General features: G+C 43.4%; 1 protein-coding gene across 18 annotated transcripts in view; it reads right to left on the bottom strand.

Annotated features, from left to right (window-relative positions):
• Sipa1l1 (signal-induced proliferation-associated 1 like 1) overlaps window positions 1-27484 on the bottom strand; it is a 282410-nt gene that overhangs the window by 192990 nt on the left and 61936 nt on the right. For 15 of the 18 annotated variants that reach the window (XM_011244060.3, XM_011244067.3, XM_011244068.3 and 12 more), the window contains one exon: window positions 24269-24334. The exons of the other annotated variants lie outside the window; for them this stretch is intronic. The gene's annotated coding sequence lies outside the window, so the exon portion shown is untranslated. The remainder of the gene's footprint in view (window positions 1-24268; window positions 24335-27484) is intronic. 18 annotated transcript variants of the gene reach the window in all.

The following is a 27484-nucleotide window of genomic DNA, read 5'->3' as shown; positions in this document are numbered from 1 at the left end:
AACAGAAAACCTTAATATTTATACAAAACGTATCCATTTATTAAAATTCTTTACTAAATGTTAACAAAATAATATTTTTTATAATAAATTACTGGAATTAGAAAAATTCCAAGCTGCCAGGGAAGAAATCTCACTGCTGCTCAATGCTTTAGCAAGCCTCTTAGGATTTCCATCTATCCTCTGGGCTTTGAGTCAAGTAACTAAAATCTTGGCTTAGAAGGAAGTATGTTAATTTGGGATCTTGACCCTTTTAAAAGCTAAAGAAGAGAATGTTATACTACATGCTTTGCATTTTTTAGGTCAGTCTATGAGATGTGATTGTTTTCAGTTACTTCAGTTCTATTTGGTTGTTTGGTCTAAAGGAACTGAAGGGTACCTACAGACTGCCTCTGACACAGAAATGATGAATCTGACCAAGGCATTTTAAGGTCTTCAAGACTGACTCAAGCCCGAAAGGCAGTTTACCAGTTCTTTCATCCTTGACAACAACTACTCCTGGGAGACAGGAGTGATGTCCTGGGACTCACCCATCACCTATCCACCCAGAGAGCACTTGCTTGGTTCTCCCTGTGTCTCGGGTACTAGAGATTCACTTAGCAGGAAGTGATGAGCAGGATGGACTGGAATCTGCGTGCACGAGTCAGTCTCAGTCTCTGCCCTCCTCTGCACCACTTACTGGACTCAACTAGACAATATGCTTCAAAACCATGCTAACCAGCAAACTTTCTCCTCACCTCGGTGCTAAGACATATACTTTTTTCATTTCCTTGGTAAAGCAGTATAAACTCTGCTTAAAGCAAGCAGAAAGCTGTATTTTTATAAATATCATACATGGGTAAAGGTTCAACTAGGAGGGCCCTTAGGAATATTCTGGGCAATAATACATGACAGAGGTCACCGGGAAAGTTGGCTCTTTTCTGGAACTAAGAAAGCAACAGGAGGTCGCACCTAAACTGCCTGACTGGTCACATGGCTCATGAGGAAGTCTCACTTTGTAGACTTCAGATCTCAGACTCACAAATAAGCACCACACAGACCTGTGTATGCCAATCAAGATTCCAACAGATTCCCAACAATCTTGTGTTTCTACTTGTCCTGAACCTTGATCACCACACTAACAGGATTGCAATCAGAACTCTAGTTCACAAAACAATCATTTCCCGTGGGTAAATCTGAGCTTTGTTTTGGTTTTTATTTTCATTTATATTGAATCTTTAACTCCTTCTTAGCCCAGGCTGGCTTCAAACTCTCAGAGCTCTGCCTGCCTCTGCCTCCTGTGTAAACTCTGAGATTAAAGATGTGCTCCACCACTGCCTAGCTGCAATCACTCACCATTTCCTTATCAGCTCATTTTCATTGCATTTCTTTTTTCTAACCTCGACATGTAGACCAAATTGGGACTTGAACTTACAAAGATTCTCCTGCCTCTACCTCCCATGAACTGGGATTAAAAACTGCACTACCACCTGGCACGAATTTTAACTTTGGCTAGGTCTTTTTAAGATTTTTAAAACAAAAAGATACCTTATCAGTCTCAAAAACAGCAAAAGTTTCTCACCGCCTACAGAAAGAGGATCCAAATTCTTCAGTAGGGCTCGGCTCCAGCTGAACTTCTCAGCTATTTCCCCTGCCCTTCTCATGCCCTTCCCTGCAGACACGCTGAACCCACAGCAGTCCTGTGCTCCCTCGCTTAGGCCCTGTTCACAAAGTCCCCCATAACACTACCCTATAACTCCAAAGTTCATCTCTCCTGCTGTGCCTAATTCAAGGGCCACCTCTAGGCATTTCTTAGTGTCTCTGCTGAGTCACCACAGGGTAGGCCTCACATACTGAAATAGCATGAGACCAACTTTAGAGACCAACACCATACACAGCTCTACTCTACCATAATAGTTAGGCCTGAACAACACAGGGCAATATAATTAACTATATAAGACCTGGGGCTCCAGGCAACATTTAATGCCTTGAGCTCAAAAACTCTCAATGTTAACAAAAGGCTAGCCTTGCTTGGATGGCATGAGCTGGCTGGAGCAGATTCATCAGGAACCTCAGTTTTTTACCTGTGAAGAGCTACATCTATTTCATAGCAAGAGAACAAATGAGGGCAAAGACACACCTCTGTTACCCATAGTGCCATGGCTATCAACTGATTGTGAAAAGATAGGAGTCAAAATGATCTTGGGCTACCTTAGTCCACTGACAGTATTCCATTGTCTGCCCCTGTATCTGACCTAACATTCTTAAGACTATTAGGTAAACCCCTTTGGAATGCAATAACAGACCCCTAGCTTCCATCAACCTAAGAATGTCATTAGATAGCATCTGAGACCTGGAGCGGAGGCCCGCCTGCCTGTTACTTCCACCCACATAAATGAAAAGGGCCTTTCGGGCTAGTTCTTTGTTCTCTTACTACAAACACTGTGTTCAACTATTACCACATAGGAACACAGTGTCTGGGGTGACCTGAATCTGTGTCCCCGGGCCGCAGCCATTCTTATTTGGCCCAGAATAAACTGTCTCACTCCCTCTGGGGTAAAAGTTGTGTTTTTACACTAAAGAAGCCGCTGACGCACAGCATGTAGGGCTAATGAACACACTTCAGACCTCCCAGCTCCCAGCTCTTCTCTCTGATGCAAGTCTCAGGGACCAAAGTCCTTCTCTATGGTAACACCTCCTTGGAGGTCACCCTGCACAGCCCTGGTAGACATTCTGTAAGGTTCCCTGGCAAATAAAAGCCAGAGAAGTTAAAAAGTTCTGAGGCTAAGAAACAAGGGTCAACACTTGGTAAAATGTAGCTTATTTAGAAGATTCCATTCAAATACTAATGACTAATCTGCAAATGCCTATGAACAAACAGACTACTACACCCCCCATGGCTGTCAGCTCCTCTACTTGGCTTCTAGAATATCCCTTGTGAAGGTCACTTGGCCTTGCAGTTACCACCACTTCATTTGTCTTAGTTTGAGTTTTACTGCTGTGAACAGACACCATGACCAAGGCAACTCTTGTAAGGACAACATTTACTTGGGGCTGGCTTACAGGTTCAGAGGTTCAGTCCATTATCATCAAGACAGGAGCTCAGCAGCATCCAGGCAGGCCTGGTGCAGGAGGAGCTGAGAGTTCTACATCCTCATTCAAGGGAAGGCAGGGGCAAAATGTTCTCAGGCAGCCAGGAGGAGGGTCTCAAAGTCTACCCCCACAGTGACACACTTCCTTCAACAAGGCCGCACCTATTCCAACAGGGCCACACCTCCTAAAAGTGCCAAGTCCTGGGCCAAGCATATTCAAACCACATCATTAAAGCATCTCTATCACCATTTACAATATATTTGCCTTTAATTTTTTTCATGATCTTACACGGGCTACAAGAGCAGAGGCTCTAAGCAGGCCAGACCTGTGTGTGACTGCCCTTTCTTTCCAACCCTTCCTCAGACTCCCTTCCAGAGAACTGGAATTATCCACATCTCACGGCACCTCAGAATCATGTGGGTCCCTCTGTTAAGTGATTGTCACTACTAAGACCATACATGATTAAGGTTTGAACAGACCTAGATAGATGTTCTCATTCAGCCTGGAATTCAATGTCGGGTCAAAGTAAGGGGTTGGGGGTGGGGGCTTACCAAACATTTTCATTACTAGTAAACACAAAAATCAGAAATGACAGAACAGAGACCTGAAACTGGAAATGTACATGGCTCTTTTTGTCCCATCAAGTTCTGTAACTGACACCCAGAGTCACTCATATTCTCTCTTGAAGGGAAAATCGGTGTTTTACATTCATTTTTCCTGATTTGTCATAAAAATAACTTAGCTTATATTACATCAGTGAAATTACTCATCAATTTAATTAAATAAATAAAAGTTGGTAACTTTTTTCAAGACAGTGTTTGTTTCTCTATGTAGCCATGGCTATCCTAGAACTCTCTTTGTAGACCAGGCTAGCCTCAAACTCAGAGATCCAAATGCCTCTGCCTCCCAAGTGCTGGAATTAAAGATGTGTATCACCACACTCCACTCTATATAAAATACATTTTAACTTCATTATTGTCCAATGAGTACTAACTCACTAAAATGTCCATTTTCTACCGATAGTTCAGAAATCCAGAATAAAAAATGAATGTCCCACCTGTCTTTGTGTAGAGTGTTAGTGAAGACAGAGAAGTCATGACCCTGAAATTAACCCCGGGGTACCCTGCACCTGTGTGCAGCACATTCCTGGACAGTGTAGACAGGGGCTGTGTGACTTCAGCAAAGCCTCAGAAGCCAACTGCTGAACCCCTGTACCCCTCCTCCTAGAAGTCTTCCTGGTGAGGACTTCAGGACTCCAGGAGAGTTTGCCCCCAATCAAATCCAAGAGCAGCAAGTAGGAAAGCTAGAGGCAGAAGAAAAAGAAAGAAAAAGAAAAAGAAAAAAAAATGGCTCCCTGAAGATTTTCGGGTCAGCTCCAAGAATTTTCCTTCTCCCTCTGCCAGGAGCACCCATCAATTCCCATAGCAACCAGCCCACAGCTTTGCAACTTGTCCAAGAGGGAGGTGCGCAGCAGCAGCAGCGGCAGCACACAAGAGTAAGGTCGGAAACCAGGCAGCAGTCTCAGCTAGGTGCTTGCACGCTCCAACAGTGCCTCTCTGCCTCCCAGTTCACACTACCAGACTGCTTTCCTCTGACCCCTCAGCCAGATGCTGAGACAAAATGCACAGAAAACAAGATTCTGCTTTCCAGTATGATGCCTAGACCAGTCTGTATGGCACTAAAGCAGGCGTGTCTCCTTGCTCACTCAGTACTCAGTTTGGGAGCCTCTAGAACTGACATTAAGATTGAGATGACCTAGGAGTGACCATCCAGGAACCTCAGAAGTGATAAACATTTGCTGAAGTGGCTGGAGACAGGTGGAGTCTTGTGAAGAGCAAGTCTCAAGATGAGAAGAACTGCAGGGGACCAGCAGCATGTGTGCCCCTAACATGCTTCCTGGAGAACGCTACAATGAGGAGCACATGTCATTATGACGACTTCTAATTAGAGTAGAGGGTGTCATCAGACGTAGGGGATATAGTCGTGATAATCAAGAGCTGTGGGCTGGGGATGGGTGCATGGTCAGTGATTTAGTATGTACCTCCTATGCAAGAGTCCAGGTTCCACCTCAGTACCACAAAACAAAAGAATAGAGAAGAGCTGAGAAAAAAAAAATGACTAATGAATGCAACATACTTATCTAAAGAATCACTGTATTGAAAGAGATTTTTCCTTCTCCCACACAAAAAAGACAAAAATCAAACTAAAAGTTCCCAGCATTGGCTATAAAGTAATTCTGCAAAGTTTTACATCTTCTTCCGAAAGCTAACAGGCAAGGAGACCAAGAGCATGATGGGAGCTGGTGGCACTTCTCACTGCCCACAGGGTCAGTAGTGTAAGCTACGGCAGACTCAGGCAGCACAATTCAAGTTCCAGCCCACACTCCTGTCCACTTCACATTGCAACCAGTATATTCTCATGACTTTCCACTGAAGACCCCAGAGCACTGTGGTGGGAAAAGTCCAACTTTTACCTAAGACACTAGACCCTAAAAGAGTATTTCACATTACCAAAAGAACAGAAATGAAACCCAATACATGAAGAAAGAACTATCAGTAATAAATCTTCTTAAACTAAATTTTTTTTTTTAAAACAGAGAAGTTGGGAAACATCTAATGTATAAAAACCAGTTGCCCAGGAAATCAAAGCTTCTAAAAGAAATCTAGATTCCCATGTAAATGTGCTACAATTCTAGTAAGACTAAGAAGATATTCTTACAGAATGCTCAAAAGCTAACTCTACAGCTCCTGTGGGAAAATCGTGAGAATAATTGGGCTAATTATGGAAAAGAAGATTAATGAGGAGGGCTAGCCTTAACACCTGCCAGCCAGTGAAAGTTTGGAGAACCTGTAATAACTAAGAAGTAAAACTGCTTCCTGAGCCAATGGACACACCAAAACTCCAAAGACACATGAGGGAATTTCATGTAAGATAAAATGTAACCTTTACAATAAATCAGCATAGAGAGAGATAAATGTCTCAACAATAGTGATGGCAGAGCCAGATAATCAGAGGAAGAACAAAGGGAGGGCTGCTTGGCCAAATAAAACACAGTAACAAGAATGCTTACACATCACAGAAACCACCAGAGTCTTCAAAGAAAGCAAGACGCATTTTTCATAATCTTAGAGAGAGAGCCCACGTGTCTTCTAATAGGACATAAAAATCTAATGAAGTTGAAAAATGCACAGATGGCAAAAGTTACCAAAAATGGAAAATATAAACGGTGTAGGAAGGTGAAAAGCACTTTGTTTGTAGTTAAGGGATGAACAGGCACAGGACAAGAGTCAGTCTACACACTGGGAAGTTCCCATTAAGCACCTGAAAGTGTGTTCATGTGCGGCGTGAGAAACAGACAGAAAACTAGCAGTGAGAGTTCACTTTTCACTTGTGAAATTGACAAAAGTTCATAAAAAGCAAAGCTAAGCCAAGCTGAACGTGGCAGAGTGTAGCTATAGTGCCAGGCAGGAGGATTAGGAATTCACATTCTGAGGCACTCTCTGCTACACCTCAGGTTCAAGACCAGCCTAGACTATCTGAGAGATCTTAAAGAATAAGCATTATGTATGTAAAGTAGAACAGTAAGACTACACACCTCATTAGACCCAGCTATTGGGAAGCTGAGCTGAGGTAATGTAAGCCTGGGTACACACGGAAACTTCATGCCAAACAAAGTGAGATGCAAGCTAAATGGTATTCTACTGACAAGAGAGAAGAAAGCAGTATCTATTGCCGAGAAGATACATTTGTGTAATTTATTTGGGGGAGGTGAGGTGTTAATACTTGAAACAGGCTCTAACAATAATAGTCTTTAAACCAGAAATCCCTCTAGATAAATTGTATACTTTTAAGTCAAGGTTAGCCACTGAGTATTTTCTATTGCTATAACAAAATGCCTGAGCATAGGTAATGTACAAAGAATGACGTTTTGACACTGAAAGTCCTAGACTCAGTGGCCCATCACTTTGCCCTATGGTTAAGAGACTTTTGGCCACTTCACAACATAGTAGCTTCTGTGAGGGCATCACGGTGGACACATACTCAAGACAAAAATAAAATGAGATTCAGGGACCAGTTTCACTCCTATAATTACTGGCACTTGTGAGAATGAACTCCCTCAGAAGACCTGCCCTAATCCCTTCTGAGGGTAAAGCTATGGTGAAGCAAGGACTTCACTATGCCCCACCCTTTCTGTGTGTTTCAGCACCTTAGCATGACACACAGGAAGCCAAGCTTCTAGTACACTGCCCTTTGGCAGGCAGACACTCAAAACCCATCCGTATCTTAGCAGCTACTGTGGCACTCTCAATGCCTAAAGCCTGTCACTGAGACACTGAATGATAAGGAAAAATCTGCAGCTAGAATGGATTCAGTGTGCTATGCTTCCATAAGAGCTACAATTCATACATAAATATAAATGTCATATGGTAGCTGAGTAAATCCTGGAAAAAAAGAATGTTGTGAGAAAAAAGTACTAAAACCCAGGTACATCTACATAGCTCTGCTTCCCTAAATATCTGCGGCTTACATCCTCTTACACACGCTAATGAGAAACATCAAAGTCTAAGGTACTTGGTCAATTTTCAAATCCTCCCTCACTGCCTCTAAAGATGCACCTGCATCACTTTCTAGATTCCAAATCCTTCAAGAAAAAAGGGGGTGGAGTGACACTCTGCAAAGCTCCGCTCTGGATGCAGAGAGAAAGCTGCCTGTGTAGTTAAACAATGAAAGCCAAGTTGACAATGGGCAACATGGTGACGTTCAATTCAAGTGTTTACGCTGTTCTGTGTCTTAGTTATTTGTCTATTGCTGTGATAAAACACCCCAACCTGGGCAACTTTAGAAGGGTTTGCTTGGGGCTGGCAGTGCCAGGCAGGTAAGTGTCCATCAAAATTACAGCAGAGCAGCTTAGCAGCAGGATTGCCTAGTGACTAGAGCTGAGAGCTGATGGTTCACATCTTGAACCACAAACAGAAAGCAGAGAAAGCAAACCCCAACGAGCAAGAGCCTTAAACTCTTAAAGTTCACCCCTAGTTGTAGAAGCTCAAAGGTCCCTGTGCTCACAGAGAAGCACTAGGAAAACAGGAATGCTAAACACCCAGACTTGTCCCTTCAAAGGGAGGAACAGATAATTTTATTTCCCACCCAGAAGCCTGGGGAAAGATGCTTAACAGCCTGGTGACCTTTGCACGTTGGCATCACTGGATCCTCCCCTTATAGCATGAGCTTGTCAATATACAGAACCTCTCTTTATGGAAGATGTCACACATCAATCTACACCCCATCTACATGAAAATTTTCTCATGTACTTTATAAAGAGTTCCAATAGAGCCATGTCTTTAAGCTTTCCTGTGCACAGACATGGAGTCTTATTTAACACAACCCTCAGTGCTAACTAATGGCTTGCAAGGTGATTCATGAGAAGCAGGCAAGGATGTAGAAATTAATAATACACTACAGGCAGAATACAAATATAATAAATCTTTTGATTCAAACATTCCCGAATAATACACACAACATTGGGCAGCTCGCAAAAATGGCTTTGTTCTAAGGGCTTTCCCTAAATATTTGACATTCTTTTAAATGACACAAATCCTATGTAAACTGAGTGACTATAGGAAAAGGTTCATGTTGTGGTGGTTTGAGTGAGAATGGCCTCCACGGGCTCATATATTTGAATGTTTAGTCATCAGAAAGTGGCTCTTTTTGAGAAGGATTAGAAGGTGTGGCTTTGTTGGAGTAGGTAGGTGTGCCTTGTTAAGGGAAGTGTTTCACTGAAGGCAAGCTTTCAAGTTTCAAAAAGCCCATGCCAGGAACACACACACACACACACACACACACACACACACACACACATACACACACACCTCCCCTACCTCTCTGCCTTCAGATCAGGATGTAGTTCTCAATTACTTCTCCAGCACCATGCCTGCCATGCCTGCTGCCATATCCCATTCCTTAATGGTAATGGATTAATAAGCCCCTGAAGTTGTAAGCAAGCCGGGATAGCAATTCTGTACCAAGAGTGGCAAATGAAAACTGACCATTTCAAGCGTCAGAGCTTCTAAATGTGACACTCATCAAGTATTACACTGATGTGTTAAATGCTTTCTCTTCTAAGAATTGCCTTGGTCATGGTCTCTTCACTGCAAAGGAATAGTAACTAAGACAAGATTTTCATAGTGAATGACATAATTCAACTAATCAAGACCCAAAGTAATATCTACCTGCAAAGGTGAAACTTACGAATGCCTTCTTAAGGAAATGAGTATGTTCAGAGGAAAGAGGGGTACCTCACAGGTAACTACAGGTGAAGAGATGGCCTGTGCCAAAGCTTCCACACCACTTCAAAAATAGCTACAGAGAGGATTATGCACTCCCAGGGCCAGCATGCGGAGAGTGCTGTGAGCAGTGCTGCGCCTTCTGTGGCCCCCCTCAAATGTCTGCCCCCAACTGCTCTCTTCGTTTTGTTTTCCACGTGGTGCGGCATGTGCTGCTGTGACTGTTCTAAGGCTGTTTGCACCGGACAGTTCCTTCAACCCTGACCACCTCACAGCCTGCCATCCCTGAGACACGGCTCTGTATGCCTAAGGCTCTCATCGCCTTGCACGGCTCCTGGGTCCCATGTGACATCTGAATGAAGTGCAGCTCAGAACTTCGCTAAGAGCTCCAACCAGAGGGTTTGAGGAGCTTGGGAACAGATGGGATAACAATCGTGGAACCGAAAGTGACAAAGGAAAACCGACCATCTCAAAACATCAGAGGTTTCGAACGTAACTCATCTCTTAAGCAATTAAAAAGAAAAAAAAGAAGTCTTTCCTGTCGTGATAAACAATCATTCAAAAGAAAGAGATTTCACACAATGCTTTACTCTAAGACCAAGAGTCCTTTAAGGGAAACTTAACTCTCATTTAATCCTGTGTGGCCCTGCCTGTGGTATGGATAATGAGGCAGACACTGGGTGCACAGCACATTCCTCAGGCCTTAGAACAGATCAGTCTGACCAGGAAGAGCCTTCCAAATGCACTAGGAAACACTACCGGCCTGTGCCCAGCCCAGCCTCCCAGGCAGCAATGGTGAGAGTAGTGAGCATGCTCTGTAGCACCTTCCGGTTCCTCCAAAGTCACATCCACAGCAAAGCCCGATACAGCAGAAGTAATGCTCAAGTAAAGCCAAAGACAATGCTGCTTGAACTAGATTTATATTAATATGAGCAGATCTCCAAAACATCAATGAAAGAAAAACATACAGATATCAGATATAATCTCAATTATATTGGGCTTTTGAAGTAAAGGAACCCAATGCTTTTAATTATAAATGAATATTAAAAAGCCACGTCAACATATTGGTATCTGGAGAACAAGTAGGCCAGCAGGACTGAGAGGTGCGTGTAAGCCAGGACTTACCCACACACACGGACACATGGACTGTTGTCTATTTAAACTTCTTTTAGTATCTCCTAGGAATTTTGCAGGGTAAACTATTTCAAGAGTAAAGAAACGGTGAAATAAAGATAACATGTCTACGTAAACTGAAAGCAAACCCAGACTTCTGAAAGATGAAGAGGAGGAAGCACGGAGGGTCCGTTCCTACCCAGGGAACAACCACACTAACAGAATCTGTGTGACACATCTGGAGCACTGGTGTCACCCGCCAGGAGAAGGCTCAGGCAGTACACTGTGGTCTGTTTTGGTCAGTATAACTTCATGCCACTACGGCACCTTCTCATGACCTCAGCCAGGCTCTCCAGGCAGTGCACCTTTGTTCCTAGCTAAACCAAACATCATGGGGGCAGGAAGACCGAGAGGAATATTTGGCGGTCATGAATTAGATTCCCTCATTGTGAGATCCAGTCCAAGCTGTTACCAACAGTAAAGCAAAAATTCCAGAACAGTTACCAAACAGCTTAGGGCCACTCTCTCTCCCCAGCCATAAAACCGCAGTTATGTAGAAATCTTACAGCCCTTTAGTCACCCTGCATGGCTTCTGGCTTAGCCTTATCAGATTATAATCCACCCAAAGTATCTCCAGAGAGCTGGTATGTGCACCCGTGCAAAAGTGCACGTATGCACACACTCACACCCAAACCCTTTATGAAAAGGGAGAAAGAAGGAAACACATTATCTTAGCAACCTGTTGAGATGTAACCTTTGAGAGTCAACAGGAATTCAGAGCTAATGAGATAGTTAACTGCTTACTCTCCTCTAGAGAAGCCCATAGATATACTTGGGTAGGTCTCAGTCCCGCCCAACATTCTTCAACTACGGCTATGCGTAACTTTCTTCTAAAAGCCTCTCTCTCTTGTAAACCCCATGCTTAAACTTATATTAAGATATGCTTAATAAAATCTCCAACTTGATTTCACTGAACTGGCCAATCCCGAAATTCTTTTCAGCCTCAAAGTCACCAATCCTGGTCTGGCCTGAGTTGAGGCTCTAAAAGTCTACAGGAAGTCTTAGGCTAGTGATGGTAGCAGAGTGAGGGCTTTCACAGAGTGGTGTCTGGCTTGGGACATGCGCCCATCACAGAGGCACAGCCCTAGGCCACTGCTGTGGTGCCTTTCACCAAAAATTCTCAGCCTTTCTTCTCACAGCTGAAGTGACTGGAAGACTTTAAAAGGCCTGTACACATTTGCTTTGATTTTCCTTGTTCCTTCATATGACAGGCAGATATTAAAGAACTGGACATTTAAGAGTTAGGGCTTAGAGATGTGCGACTCAGAGACAGAATGTCTGCCTAACACTCCCAAAGTTCTTGGATTGAGAGTCAGGACTACAAGGGAGGGGGAAAGACTAAGAAGACATTCAAATGCGGTTGCACATACAGGGAAAAATTTAAAAGCACAGCAAGCATTGTGTATCTAATGGCAGATCACCAAAATATTTTAAAATCCTGAAAACAAGGGCTAGCTCTATAGCAAGTGCTAGACTTTAGCTCTCTACTTTCAATACTAAATAGAAGTGGGCTGAACAGAAGGAAGCATAAGCAAGCAACTACACCCACTGCACACAGAGCACTAGCAGGCCAATCGTGGCCTCTCTTCTCTAACATTGTCCAGAATAAACCAGAGTCAGACCAGGAAGTAGGTCGCAATAAACTGTTAAAGCTAGATATGATGCAAAATATCTTCCCCAACCACAACAGAAAAAAGTTAGAAGTCAGTTACAGGAATAAAGCCAGAAAAACCATAAAATCATCATCAATATTGAGCAATACATTAGTAAACAGCTAACTGAAACAAGAGAATAAAATACAACATTTCAAAACACAAGATATTACAGCGGAGACAGGGCTAAATGTACAGTACTCGATATAAAGGGAACGCCAAGTCACTGAGCTAATACAAATTATAGAACCAGAAAGACAAGAAACTAAACAGAAGCTAGGAAGAGAGAAAGAAATGACAGAAGCAGAAATAAACAGAACAGAGAGAAGGAAAAACAATGAGAAAAAGCAGAGACCAAAAGTTTATTCTGGGGAGGAGGGGGGAGTAGAACTCTCCAGTGTGGAAGGTTCACAGTTACTAAGATCATACAGTAAGGCAAAGCGAGGACGGTTCTCGTTACTAAAACCACGAACAGAGTGGGGACGGTTTACCTGAGTTCACAGAAACAAAGGGCTGTTAGGAAAGCTAGCAAGTCGGATAACTTACATTACGTAGACAGGTTTCTAGAACCACAAAGTGTACCAAAGCTATATTATGAAGAATATAAGTTTAATGAGCTGTGACTAGTGAAAAGCAGAAAGCAGAAACCAAAACAAAAATCTCCTGACAAAGAAAGGGTTTGAACTAAGTCGTTTTCCAGATGAACATTTAAAAGACAATCCTAAAGCGTTCAAAAGCCTGGAGAGAAGGGCTTACCTCTGCACACATCCTTACGGGCCATAGCCTGTGGATGCCAGCTCTAAACAACACTGTAAGAAACCTACAGGCAGGAGCTCTAATGGGCACAAATAACAAGAAGCCTCAAGAAAATGCTAGTAAACTGAACTGAGCAGTATAGTTACAGGATTATAGACAGGAGCCCAAGTAGAAATGGTTCCTGGAATGTACAGAGGTTTGCTACATGCAAATCAATCTGCAATAGACCACATCAACGAGAACCAATGAAACACCTCCCCCTCCCCATGATCAGTTCAACTGATGTAAAGGGAAAAGCAATTGACAAAATGCAATACTCCTCACAATGAAAACAAGAACAAACTGGCAATAGAAGAAAAGCACCCAACTTAATCGAATCATGAAAACCCACAATGACGCTCAGAGATGACAAAGCATTTCCTCAGAGACCAGAAACAAGGTACGGATGTGACCACAGCCTCACTTCTACCCACTAGAGTATCGGAAGGTCTGACCAGAGGACTCAGGCGAGAAAAAGAAACAGACATTCAAGCTGTAAAGAAAAACTAAGCTTATCTCGATCTACAGATATTACATGCAAAGTCCAAAAGAGGCCACAAAAATAAAACTGAACTCACACATGAATTTGGATACTTGGCTGGGTACAAAATTGAGCTGCAATCCCTATACAGTGAGCATTAGGAAAGAACACTGAAAACATAATTCTACCCACACTAAGTTCAAAGAAAACAGTGAAAACTGTGACCAAAGCAGAAAAAGACATAAGAGGACCCCTCCCCACAGTGTGCACAGAATAGATGTAATTGTTATGATGCCATACTACCTAAAGCAATCCACAGCTATAATCCAATCCTTATCTAAACTCTGGGACATTTTCTACCCCCACCCCTTACAAAAAAAAAAAAAAAAATCCTACAATGGAGTTTCAGGAAAGCAAATAGCCAAAGTGATCTAGAAAACGGACCTAACAAGTGTGATGGGAGGCACCACACCTGCTAGTATCAAACAAATTAGAAAGCTACAGTAATCAAAACAGTGTGATCATAGCATCCAGACAGACATAAAAACCAGCCAGAGCACCCAGAACCAAGCAACCCCTCAGAGAGAAGGTCAACGGGCTCACCAAGGCTGCTGAGATCATTGCCTGATAGTCTCATTCAACGAGTGCCATGCCTCGGGGCCAAAGGACTCTCTGCAGGCCACACAATCAAACAGGAACTCTACATACCAAGCCTTAATTTAAAGTATGTTAAAAGATGTATATGCAAAACCCTAAAACGGGAACTTTACATGCAAACCCTAAAAGTGTGTCAAAGATGCATATGCAAAACCCCAAAAGAAAACCTCCCTGAGAAAAAGGTCATGGATTCACTGCGTGGTATTTGACCTCTGACAAGACAATAAGAAGAAAATTAAGACATGAAGTTTCTCATAAAAATTCAGCTTTGACTCTGCAACTCCCTCCATGGGTGCCCTGCTCCCACTTCCAAGAAGAGGCAAAGCGTCCACACCTTGGTCTTCGCTCCTCTTGAATTTCATGGGTTTAGCAAATTGTATCTTCTATCTTGGGTATCCTAAGTTTCTGGGCTAATATCCACGTATCAGTGAGTGCATATAGTGCGAGTTCCTTTGTGATTGGGTTACCTCACTCAGGATGACACCCTCCAGGTCCATCCATTTGCCCAGGAATCTCACAAATTCACCCCTTTCAATAGCTGAGCAGTACTCCATTGTGCAAATGCACCATATCTCCTCATCCATTCCTCTGCCGAGGGGCACCTGGGCTCTTTCCAGCCTCTGGCCACTACAAACAAGGCTGCTATGAACATAGTGGAGCATGCGTCCCCCCTACCGGCCGGGACATCCTCTGGATACATGCCCAGGAGAGGCACTGTGGGATCTTCCGGTAGTACCATGTCCAACTCTCTGAGGAACCGCCAGACTGATTTCCAGAGTGGTTGTACAAGCCTGCAATCCCACCAACAATGGAGGAGTGCTCCTCCCTCTCCACACCCTCGCCAGCATCCACTGTCACCCGAATCGTGACGAAGGGATGGACCATCTAGTGATTGCCATATACAGGGATCCATCCCATGGTCAGCTTCCAGGCGCTGACACCATTGCATACACTAGCAAGATTTTGCTGAAAGGACCCAGATGTAGCTGTCTTTTGTGAGACTATGCCGGGGCCTAGCAAACACAGAAGTGGATGCTCACAGTCAGCTATTGGATGGACCACAAGGCCCCCAATGGAGGAGCTGGAGAGATTACTCAGGGAGCTGGGGGGAACTGCAGCCCTATAGGTGGAACAACAAGTGTGAACTAGCCAGTACCCTGGAGCTCTTGTCTCTAGCTGCATATGTATCAAAAGATGGCCTAGTCGGCCATCACTGGAAAGAGAGGCCCATAGGACTTGCAAACTTTATATGCCCCAGTGCATGGGGAACCCCAGGGCTGGGGGGGAGGGGGGGGGAGGGGATTGGGGGGTGGGTATGGGGGACTTTTGGAATAGCATTGAAAATGTGAACGAGGAAAATACCTAATAAATAAATAAATTTTAAAAAAATTCAGCTTTGAAAGATGACCAACAGAGTAAAAAGGCAACCCACAGAATGGGAGAAAATACTTATAAGTTGTATCTGATAAGAAATCACTACAATTTTATGAGGTCCCATTTGTCGATTCTCGATCTTACAGCACAAGCCATTGCTGTTCTCTTCAGGAATTTTTCCCCTGTACCCATATCTTCGAGGCTTTTCCCCACTTTCTCCTCTGTAAGTTTCAGTGTCTCTGGTTTTATGTGGAGTTCCTTAATCCACTTAGATTTGACCTTAGTACAAGGAGATAGGAATGGATCAATTCTCATTCTTCTACATGATAACCACCAGTTGTGCCAGCACCATTCGTTGAAAATGCTGTCTTTTTTCCACTGGATGGTTTTTGCTCCCTTGTCAAAGATCAAGTGACCATAGGTGTGTGGGTTCATCTCTGGGTCTTCAATTCTGTTCCATTGGTCTACTTGTCTGTCACTATACCAGTACCATGCAGTTTTTATCACAATTGCTCTGCAGTACAGCTTTAGGTCAGGCATGGTGATTCCACTGGAGGTTTTTTTTTTATCCTTGAGCAGAGTTTTTGCTATCCTAGGTTTTTTGTTACTCCAGATGAATTTGCAGATTGCCCTTTCTAATTCATTGAAGAATTGAATTTTGATGGGGATTGCATTGAATCTGTAGATTGCTTTTGGCAAGATAGCCATTTTTACTACATTGATCCTGCCACTCCAGGAGCATGGAAGATCTTTCCATCTTCTGAGGTCTTCTTTAATTTCTTTCTTCAGAGACTTTAAGTTCTTATCATACAGATCTTTCACTTCACCATCAATAAGACAAAAAGGCCACCAACAGATTGGGAAAGGATTTTTACTATCCTAAATCAGATAGGGGACTAATATCCACTATATATAATGAACTCAAGAAGGTGGACTCCAGAAAATCAAATAACCCCATTAAAAAATGGGGCTCAGAGCTAAACAAAGAATTCTCACCTGAGGAATACTGAATGGCTGAGAAGCACCTGAAAAAATGTTCAACATCCTTAATCATCAGGGAAATGCAAATCAAAACAACCCTGAGATTCCACCTCACACCAGTCAGAATGGCTAAGATCAAAAATTCAGGTGACAGCAGATGCTGGCGAGGGTGTGGAGAAAGAGGAACACTCCTCTATTGGTGGTGGGATTGCAAGCTTGTACAACTACTCTGGAAATCAGTCTGGAGGTTCCTCAGAAAATTGGACATAGTACTACCAGGGGATCCCTCAATACCTCTCCTGGGCATATATCCAGAAGATGTTCCAACCGGTAAGAAGGACACATGCTCCACTATGTTCATAGCAGCCTTATTTATAATAGCCAGAAGCTGGAAAGAACCCAGATGCCCTCAACAGAGGAATGGATACAGAAAATGTGGTGCATTTACACAATGGAGTACTACTCAGCTATTAAAAAGAATGAATTTATGAAATTCCTAGGCAAATGGATAGACCTGGAGGGCATCATCCTGAGTGAGGTAACCCAATCACAAAAGAACTCACACAATATGTACTCTCTGATAAGTGGATATTAGCCCCGAAACTTAGAATACCCAAGATATAAGATACAATTTGCTAAACACATGAAACTCAAGAAGAACGAAGACCAAAGTATGGACACTTTGTCCCTTCTTAGAATTGGGAACAAAACACCCATGGAACGAGTTACAGAGACACAGTTTGGAGCTGAGACGAAAAGATGGACCATCTAGAGACTGCCATATCTGGGGATCCATCCCATAATCAGCCTCCAAATGCTGACACCATTGCATACACTAGCAAGATTTTGCTGAAAGGACCCAGATATAGCTGTCTCTTGTGAGACTATGCCGGGGCCTAGCAAACACAAAAGTGGATGCTCACAGTCAGCTATTGGATGGATCACAGGGCCCCCAATGGAGGAGCTAGAGAAAGTACCCAAAGAGCTAAAGGGATCTGCAACCCTATAGGTGGAACAACAATATGAACTAACCAGTACCCGCCAGAGCTCGTGTCTCTATCTGCATATGTATCAGAAGATGGCCTAGTCGGCCATCAGTGGAAAGAGAGGCCCATTGGTCATGCAAACTTTATCTGCCTCAGTATAGGGGAACGCCAGGGCCAAGAAGTGGGAGTGGGTGGGTGGGGGAATGGATGGGGGAGCTGGTGGGGGACTTTTGGGATAGCATTGGAAATGTAAATGAAATAAATACCTAATAAAAAAAAACAAAATAAAACAAAAAAGAAATCACTACATAAGGTGCTAACAGTTTTCAAAATGCAAGAAATGTTAAACCACAGCTGACACAAATGCTTAAAGGAACCTGTGAGGCTCTGTGCTGGGGAATGCATTATGAATCATGCAATCCCTACACAAATATTCTTTTTCCGGGAGGGGGGGGACGACAAAAAAAAAAAAAAACCGAAAACTTACTGGTAACTGAAAGAGGAACTCTCTCAGCAATGCTACAAATGACATCAGCATCCCTGAATTGAATCTGTGGAGCTCCCTTCCCTCTTAGGAGCTCGGTGGGAGCCGGCCTGAGTCTGCTCTCAGAGACAGCAGTCCAGGTGAACGTCTGGAAGAGTCAGGAGCCTTTTTTGGAGTAATCTTCAGAAGGCCAGGGCCTGCATGAGCACGTTCATCCCCCTGTTCACCAACCCTGTGGAAACTTTAGATAAATGTTAACCTAGCTAATTTCTCAAACCTACTGACCAACTAACTAGGAAAAAAAACCTTTAAATAACAAAAAAGGGTCCAATGTTAACTGTAGTGACAGCTTTTTTAAACAAGAGTTTCTCCTAACACATCAAGTCTACTGTACCTCAGCAGCTGTCACTAATTACCTAAGTCTTTGAAAACTTCCTTACCTCAAGTACTCAGAAACCCCTTTTTATTTAGGAAGCTACTATGGACAATAGTGTTTCAGGAGGTGCTTCCTCCTCCAAGAAGCCCACTGTGCACATGTGAAGACCTCAGTACATTGCAGACCAATGTGACCCATGATTTCTTTCAAGTCTACAGCACTCATCCCTAAATTCTCTTGCTTTTAAAATCTTGCCTACCAAGAAGAGCCAAGCTGTCCTCCAGGACAGACGAATCCCCGCCATGGCATGGTTTCCCTCAGATAGGACATACTCATGCATGATGTTCTGGACATTGCTTAGACATTACCACAGACATTCACAGCTTTCCTCCTCATATACAGTGTGCTTAAAGACTGACACATTAAAAAGAACAGGTTTCCCAGCCACCCTGCCTGAGTTATAATCTCAGGATGATGAGGAAAAAAGGCAGGACTGCAGTGATGTCTAGGGCACTAAGGGCTACAGAGCAAGCACCAAGCAAGCCAAGGCCAGCAAACTTGTCTCAAAAAAAAAAAACAGAAAAGGAAAAAGGGCCAGGTTTTAAACTCACTCCCTTACTCAGGGTTCCAGAGCCTCTGACATAGCCTGGAGGAAGAACCAGGAAAGCATCGAAGGCTTCCTCCAAGCTTCTCCATACCTGCACCTGCACTTCCTGTTCTGACTTCCCAGAGGCCAAGGCTTTTCAATGCTTTTGCACACCAACCTTTGCAGATAAGCAGAGGTGGAAGGAGAAGGTTTCAAGCCCTGGGCAATTCCTATGCCACCTAGTCTACCTACATCCAGAAGGTGCAAGCTCCTCAGTTTGCAAGTCTGTTCTTATTAGCAGATCTCAATCTCTCTCTCATTCTCTCTCTCTCTCACTCTCTCGCTCTCTCATGCTCTCACTCTCCCTCTCTCGTTCTCACTCTCCTCTCCCCCTCCCTCCCTCCTTCCTCCATCCCTTCCTTTTGTTTTGAAGCAGGGATCCACTCTGTATCTCAGAACTTGCAGGGGTCTTGCTTCAGTTTCCTGGGTGCTAGAATTACAGACAGGAGCCACCATGCCCAGCATGGAAATTCCAAATTTACTAGATAACAAGAAAGGAAAGCCAAGAGTGAGAAACCAAAACACCCTGGGTTAAAGGTCAGCCTGAGCAACACAGCAGGAACCCTAATGAGAGAGGGGAAGGGAAAGAAGGGAGGGAGGGAGGAAGAAAGGGAGGGAGGGAAGGAGGGAATAAAACTATAGTACAGTCATTTCTCCAACCCCACCCAAAAGATGGACAAGTATTTTAAGCAGACAGCACTCCAAAGATGACTTAGCTCAAATTCCCATGACTAGGAACTGCTGTGAGCAGAGTAAGATCAAGAGACTGAGAGTCCACTAGGTATCACAAGCTACTCTCTGTCCTGATGTTCTACAGAACGGAAAAGTTAGAAAAGAATTTGGTGCAAATGAGCTGGTCCTGACAAGGAGAAAGGGCAAGAGCAGTGATAGTGAATGTGACCCAGGGCACGCCACACTCCACGCCAGGCATTCACACAAACACTGAGAAGCTTCTACAATCAGCCCCTTGCTATTTACTATACATCTTCAATAATTCAGATTATCAGCATTTAAGGAACAAAACTTTGTCTTGTTCATCTCAGGTTGCATGTGCTGTTCCTTCAGTGCCACTGTGAAACTTGAAAGGCTTACTGAAGGAGCATTACCCAGTCTTCCCAAGGGGAAGCGAAATCTTCAGAATATTCAAAGCCTTGTTTGTATACCTGATTCCGAGTCAGTTTAGGGAAAATCTGCTGGCTCTAAGCATCTCTTCTCATCTGTTGGTGAGAAGGAAATCACAGGGCACGGGAGGACAAGAAGGGGCAGGTGACAGACAATTCCACGGCTGTGGCTGTGGAGCAGCTACAAGCAATACTCGCTGGCTCAGCAAGGTAGCAGCAGCATCTCAGACTGGTCTCCTGCCGTTCTCATACCTAAGACCAAGAAGTGCCTAAAGAATGTGCCATCAAGAATTATTTCCCTGTTCTGTCCTTGCATTCCATAAAACATCAATTGTGTGTGTGTGTGACCATGTGTATGCACATGACATCTAGAAGCCAACTTCCAGGGTAGCACCTTTCCTCAAGAGCCTGTATTCTGAGAATGGTCTCCCTGGGACACAGAGTTCACTATTCGGCTACACTGACTGGCCAGAGAGTCCCAGGGACTCTGCCTGTCTTTACCTCCCAGCACTAGGATCACAAGTGGGCTTTGAAATATATGTTCTGGTTTCAACTGACCGAGCCTGGGCTCCAGTCCAAAAGCATGTCTTCACTCTCCCGGGTTACAGCAGCACAGCCCCTGGATGCCTTGTGTGTTCTGAACACTCTTCAGTAAGGACAGGGCCTAGTAAACACGCTCAATGTTATCCCTCCTTGTTGGGTTTCCAGGGAATGAAAAAAGGAGCTATTTTCAATTTCCCTGACTATTCTCTCACTAGAAGCAAATGGCTGGAATGCAAATAAGTAAAGTGAAATAAAAGGACGCTTAACCAATCCTTCACTAACCTAGGAAAACCTGACTCCATATACGGAAGGAAAAAAACAAAGCAAAGGACAACACTCGGGAAACCTGAGAGAAAGTTTCCCTGTGTAAAGCACAGAACTTAGGCTTCGTCATCAAGCATTACTTATGCTGCTGGCTGAGTCCTTACAAAGAATATATCAAAGATACTTCTAAAGGGGAAGGAAAAGGTATGCTCACCCAATTCAACTCTAGAATAATACTGCTCACAAATAATTTTAATAATAGAAGAGTGATACATTTCATAATGTATCTATAGAAGTACATACACAACACAAGGTTTTGTAGATTGTGCCGGGCCTTTAACCATCTCTGGTGTGCTGACAATGCCCACCACAACGTACACTCAAAGTACACAGCTGGCTTGCTGACAATGCCTAAGACAACATACATACAACGTAGATTGTTGGCTTGCTGACAATGCCTAAGACAACATACATACAACGTAGATTGTTGGTGTGCTGACAACGCCCACCACTACATGCAATGTAGATAGTTGGCTTGCTGACAATGCCTACAACAACATACTTGTAGCGCAGACCACTGGCACTATCTGGAGAAAGCAGATGGGAAGGGAAAGGTTGTATACTCAGCACAGATGCCATCTATCTCAGAGACTCTCACACTGGCTATATGGAGCCTTGGTGGTGGGATCCAGATATGGGGCAGCTTGCACTGGTCTTCCTTCCCCTCAGCACCACAGCTGCAGGCTGTATCATGGAGCACTCCTGCAGGCCACCTGCTTCAACTTTCAGCAATTCCTGAGGCTCCAAAGATGCTGGGTTTGAAAAAGAGTTTCTGAGATGTGTAACTAATAAAATAATAATAAAAATAGAAATAACCAAAGAATGACCTTTTCAAGTGGCTAAAAATTTCAGAGATCTAAAACTTTCTTAAATTCCACCACTATTAAATATGAGACTAGGAATGGCCATAAAAACACAGCCTAAGGGTGTGCTGAGTGTTTTAAAGACACTTTTAGAGATAATCACTCTCCAATTTCTCTCCTGAAATTCAAGGAAAGTCAGAAATAGAAAGCTGCTTTGAAAGTGATGCTCCAATTACCCAGCGGGCTTTTGGGAGCCATAAGCTCTGAACAGAGGTTTGCAGAGGGGAGATGCGCTGATAACCTTGGCTGCCTCCTAGACTTAGTCACCCAGAAGAGCTGACTCCTTAGGTAATTTTTCTTATAACAAAACAGCAGATAAGAAAATTCTCAAGGTCTTTCTTCAGCACCAGTCAGAGATCAAGATTAAGTACAAAGTAACAGAACCAAAGAGACCTACATGAACCAAACCACTGGGTTGATCTGATCTTGAGAATTTAACTTATGGTAGCCCTATGACATCGAGAAAGTGGCCCCTTCACTCTGGGTTTTCTCCACACAGCATCCTCCTTCCACAACTAATCTAAATTCCGGAATATTTTCAGAAATATTAGAATAAGCCGATGTTTATTCTGCTGAGGAGCAGGTTATAACAAGCTATTTAACTAAAGATTTAATTAATTTAATAAAATTTCTTTGTTATTCCAGGGGACCCCATGAAGGTTCCTACACATCTCTCTGATCTTCTGTAAAGCATCCTAGCAATCTTTACATCCCCAGACTGCTGTAAATCTTCCAATTCCGACAGCACAACACAGGCATTTGCACGCAGTACCTATGCATCTATCATACGATGAGTTAACCGCCCTTTACCTCTAAATCTCAATTTTAAGATTTTATTAAACATATGCATTCCTTTTAAAAAATTCTAATTACCCCAACTCAAAATTCATTTAAAATAGGATTCTGTGGTTTCTAGGTAATCAGTAATAAAAGTTTCCAAAATATTTCTAATTCCAACATTTGAGAAATATATTCGACTCACAATAAAACCACAGTGCCATGTATGCATTTATAAACACCACAAAACTAAATTCTTTTGGCAGTATTTTTGTTTGTTTTTGTTTGTTTGTTTTTGCTTTGCTTGCTTTGAGACAGGGTTTCTCTGTATAGCCCTGGCTGTCCTGGAACTTGCTCTGTAGACCAGGCTGGCCTCAAACTAAGATCCACCTGCCTCTGCCTCCTGAGCGACAGGATTTAACAATGACGATATTCTTAATACTGAGAAAATTTTAAACAAAAATAAAATGCAATTTATACAAAGCATCTTATTTCCAACAGAGAAAAAAAACAAAAAGCAAAACCAAAGTACTCAGACTTATGGCAGAAAAACCAGACCTATTCAATGTATTTTGACCACTTCAAAAAGAAACAAGAGTCTGGTATACAAGAAACCAAGAAATCAAAAATATTCCAGGCTGTAGTTATAAATATAGAGGTAATCTATTACAGGTTGGTGTCTGTGGGTGATTTCTTCCTTCTGTCTTGACAATTTTCTGACACTATGAAGATCAACAGCAGCACAGGAGTCGGGAAGGGGAAAGAAGATTGACCAGCCGCCACCCTGCTCATACATAAGCTTCATGCTTCTAACTGTAGAGTGTGGGTTCAGTAGCACATTCTTGCTCAAAGCAGGGTTGAAACAGAAACACATCACAACGTAAGACAAGTGGAGAAGACTGTCTCCAAGTATCTATCATGAACAGAAACAGAAGTGTGTAACAGAAAACCTAAGCAGCTTAAGGAACCAGGGGAAAACTTAAACTATTTTAACTATCAACATAACCATTCTATAAGAGCCAAGACACCTCTCTAAGGAGAAACCCCTACGCTTAGGCTATCAGACCACTGAGACAACAGTTGGTCCCCAGAGTCTTCTATTAGAAGACAGAAGGTCTGGGCCCTGTTGCCAGGGACAGTAGGACCGTGTCTCACACAGCTCTCACAACTCGTCAGACCATCTCACAGGAGAAACTGAAGCCAGATGATGATAAGCAGGCCCACACCTTGACTCGGCCTACTTACTCATGAAACCTTTATGACCTGTTTAACCTAATCCTGATGAAGTCCTCTGGAGACAGACTTGGGCAGGGTGTGTGGGCCACTAGACCGCTTTCTCTGTTCCTCTTCCCATGGTGGCCACACTGAGTAAGTCTCCTTTTTTGTTTCTCGTTATCACGAGTCCGCGTAAGTGGCCTATGGAGGACAGAGATTTCCCCTGCCCCATTAGGACGCATGCTGGCCCTAACGACACGGGAACAAGAAGAGAGAAATCGGCTGAGAAGTCAGTGACTGGGACTGAGCGGGCTTTGCACACCATCTGCTTTTCCCATCAGCAGGAAAACAGCACAGGGAAATCCATCAAGAAGCTTACACTGGCTAAGTCACAAGTAAGTAGCAGCCTGGTAAACCAGCCTAAGGGACATTTCCCTCCCACATGACCTGGTGCCAATCCATCCACTCACCTACTCCATCTCAAAGTTTGCAGTAAATCTTGCTTGTGAGTCCAAATTGTAGCAATCTCTCAAAACCTAAATTTAAAAAAATTGTAAACTTTAGTATAATAGCTATTTTTAATTTTAGAAAATATGCAACTGTACTTTACAGTAAGTAAACAGCCAAAAAATATTATTAATAAAATTCTAATCCAAAACTTCCTTTAATTTCAATCTTTATGTGGAACTTTACACATTTAAATAAACATAGGCTAACCAACAGCCACTTTTATATAAAGAACCTACACTTAACCTGTCTAGACAGATATTTGATATCCCGGGGCCACATCCCAGGCAACCAGTTCAGAACACATCGGGAGGCCCTCAGGCCCAGGACCTGTAAAAAGTCTGCCAGAAGAGATACTGATAGTTCAGCCACCACCTGACTATGGGAGCCCACCTCCACCTCACACACAAGGGGTTGTTCTGAAGCAGAGATTCTCAGCAGGGTGTAATTCCATGCCCAGTGAAACCTTACAATCTAGAGCAATGTTAGTTTTCCTAACTAGAGAAGTGACATGGGATTGTCACCAGGGATGGTACTAGCCCCCCCAAAAAGAATTGCCTAGCCCAAAGGAGAAATAAATAAGACTGAGAAACCTCCTTCCAAAGCAACTGATGTTCTGGCTTATAGAATTTAGAATTTCTACAATTCTGGGAGCTGAGGGGACAACCCTGTCAATAAAGCGATCACCACCGAAGTAATAAGGACCCAAGTTTGATCTCCAGCACCTACATGAATGCCAGGCAAGGTGGTATATGCTTGTACTTCCAGAACTAAGGAAGGGGAAACAGGCAAATGGATGGGCTCACTGGCCAGCCAGCCTACCCTAATCATAGGTCCCACTGAGACCTCATCTCAAAATCAAAGTAAAGATCTCCTGAGGAATGTCCTCAAGCCGACACTCTCATGTATGCACACACACGTACACACACTAACATAAATGTCCTCAAGCCAACACTCTCATGTATGAACACACTATACACATACTAACATATACACCCAAGGGAATTCTGTAATTCGTTTCTGCTTTATTTTATATTATGTGAGTGTCTTGTTAATTGTACGTCTGTCATCATTTCAGTGCCTAGTGCCTGCAGAGTCCAGATAAGGATACTGGATCCCCTGGAACAGCTGTTAACTGCCATATGGGGACTGAGAATTGAACCTGGGTCCTCTGGAAGAACAACCAGTGCTTTTTAACCCAAGTCATATCTTTAGCTCCTAAACTCTATATTCCAAATACTGCTCATTTGAGACAGATAAACTCCCAACCACAGCCATAAAGTACTTTCTATGAAAGTTATGTTTCTATATATTACTCATTAAAAAATACAGATTCATTCTAATATCATTAACCGGAAAAAAGGGGTTGTTTGTTTTGGTTTGCTTTGCTTTGCTTTAATTTGGTTTAGTTATTTCTAAACACTGTCTGACTATGAAACCTTAGCTAGTTTAGATCTCAGTATGTAGAATATGCTGGCCTGGACAGGAACTTAACCAAATCTGCCTGCATCTGCCTGTCTCTAAGTGCTTAGATTCAAGGTGTTCACCAATATTCATGGTCCTAATCATTTGGAATAAATGTTTCAAACATTCCCAAAAATCTTTGAATCAAACTATGTTTCTAAAAGCATCCCAAGAAAGGAATTTTCTCCTCGTTTGCTGAGGTTAAACCCTACTTCAAACTCTTCCCAGTAATAAAGAATGAAGCCTAAAAACAGTGATAATAGCCAAAGCTGAGTCTTACTCATGTAACCCCTAGGTCCTGATGAGACAAGGATTTCTTCTGTCCAGCCTGCCGTCCTGCACAGTAAGAGTGCCAGCCTTCATTCACCAAGCACAAAAAGACTTTTAAGCTAACTTCAATTTTACATTCAAATCAGGGTTTACCCAGATATTATGTGTCCGAGTACCGTGACGTTATAGAACTCAGCAGAGGAGAGCTGGAGAGGGGCCTGCAACGGTCTTTCCTGCGCTGCCACAGCTAAAAGGCACAGACAGCTCTAGACACAACCTGGGAGAGAAAGAGCCGGGGAAGGGGCCCTGAGTCACACAGCCGGAGAGGAGACGTGCCTTTCCAGGAGCCTGGCCTCTGTGGTGTAGAATACACCCACAGAATGAGGAAAGATAGCCACTAACACTCAAAACAGACGCTCTGTTTTGTTAGTCTTCATGACCTGAGCTATAACTAGCTAACTGCATAAACAAGGCATACCTGGCAGCCAACTCGCACTGATAAAACACTTGGTACAAGAAGAAACATGCCAGCTCAAAAAGAATATGACACAGGAACACACAGATGCCAACAGAAATGTTCCCTTTAGACTGGATGAAGCTTCCAGATGAAGCAAAGCAGACCCTGTATGAATAAAAGCTGACATTTTGCCTCAGATCTCGGTGATGCACATGAAGTGCAGACTCAACCACCACAAGCTGGCATGGCTAAATGGGCCCAGGCGGCAGGCAGAGGTGAACAGAGACACTCACAGCCCAAGGGACAGAAAGGCTGGGGCTCCCAGCAAACCTGTGGTAGGTGGCAGGACCTCAGGACAAGTCATGAACCAGACCCTCAACAAGTGTTACTGAGGAATATGGAGCCTAAAGACCAGGATGGCATGGGCAGGGCCAACACAGGTCCTAGAGACAAGGCTCTCCCGTGAGCACAGGGGCTCACAGCACCACCACAACAGGAAGGACCCCATCAAGAGCGAAAACTAAAGCCAGGTCAAAGCCTAGTTCCTGATCAAGGAGAAACAAGAAAAAGGGGGCCTGAAGGGCAGAGCCACAGCTGCCACCATGGAGACTCAGGAACTGCAGCGCACCATTTGCAATGTAACCCTGACCCCCTGCACACCCTCCCCACTTTTTTCTGGACTTAAACTGGTCTTTATATCAAACTCATAATAAAATATCAAACATAAACACTTCTTTTTTGTTGTTTGTTTTTTCCACTCTCAGCAATAAAATATATTCTTTCCAAAAAAGAAAGGTTGTTCAATTTCCTGTCAAAAGCAATCTGGAGAAGGCCACCTACACTGTAAAGGCAGCTAGAGGAAAATAGCTACAGAAAAGCCTGCGTGTGTGGGCGGCGCTGAGTGCCGTGGAACTAGCACTCTGGTTGTTAAAGGCGCTTTTCCTTGATCATTCCGAGAAATATGAAAATTAGTCAGGCTGACTGCCAC

This window comes from Mus musculus, chromosome 12 (genome assembly GCF_000001635.26).
Source record: "Mus musculus strain C57BL/6J chromosome 12, GRCm38.p6 C57BL/6J".
Classification (NCBI taxonomy): domain Eukaryota; kingdom Metazoa; phylum Chordata; class Mammalia; order Rodentia; family Muridae; genus Mus; species Mus musculus.
Note: the sequence above shows the minus strand (reverse complement) of the source record. Positions and strands in the feature narration are given on the sequence as shown.